Genomic DNA, 881 nt, shown 5'->3' on the forward strand with positions numbered 1-881 from the left:
TATATAAAGTATGTATATGTTAGGTGAGATCTTGGACTAATCAAGGATTCAATTTATAGCTCACTTGGCCATACATATATCCTCACATTTACCTTAGCCCCATTACAACCTCGAAAAGACCTCATGATGTTTGCATTGGTATGCTAAATATTTGTTGATTGGTTAGATGAAGAACAAGGTTGAGAAAGCATGACTAGGGAAGATGTGAGTGAATTAACCCTAGACACTTGAGAGAGTTAGAGTGATATATACTACCAGTAAGGGTTCAGTGCTTGATTCTATGTTCCTTGCTCTCATGAGCTATCTTCTTACAAGTTTACTTGTCTTTTATTGTGTGATTTGAATTAGTGGAATTTGAATTATTTTTATCTTGGAGAACTTATTTGCTTCTTAGTTGCATCCGCATAGATAGGTTGCATTGCATACTATCTATCATTCCTCTTCACTCCTTTATAGCTTCTCTTGAGCTTAGCATGAGGACATGCTAATATTTAAGTGTGGGGAGGTTGATAAACCACTATTTTATGGTTTATCTTGTGCTTAATTGAGTAGTTTTTATCAACTCTTTACCCACTTATTCATATGATTTGCATGTTTTACATTTTCCTTCCTGATTCTGTGCTATGATTGAAAACATGCTACTTTGGTCTTAATTTTGCTATGTTTAATCCTCTCTTATTACCATTCGATGCCTTGATATGTGTGTTAAGTGATTTCAGGGATTATAGGGTAAGAATGGCTTAGAGGATGGAAAGGAAGCATGCAAAAGTGGAAGGAATACAAGAAGTTGAAGAAATTGCAAGCTGTCCAGCCTGACCTCTTCGCATTCAAACGGTCATAACTTGAGCTACAAATATCCAAATGACGCGTTTCCAGTTGCG

Source organism: Arachis hypogaea, chromosome 9 (genome assembly GCF_003086295.3).
Source record: "Arachis hypogaea cultivar Tifrunner chromosome 9, arahy.Tifrunner.gnm2.J5K5, whole genome shotgun sequence".
Classification (NCBI taxonomy): Eukaryota; Viridiplantae; Streptophyta; class Magnoliopsida; order Fabales; family Fabaceae; genus Arachis; species Arachis hypogaea.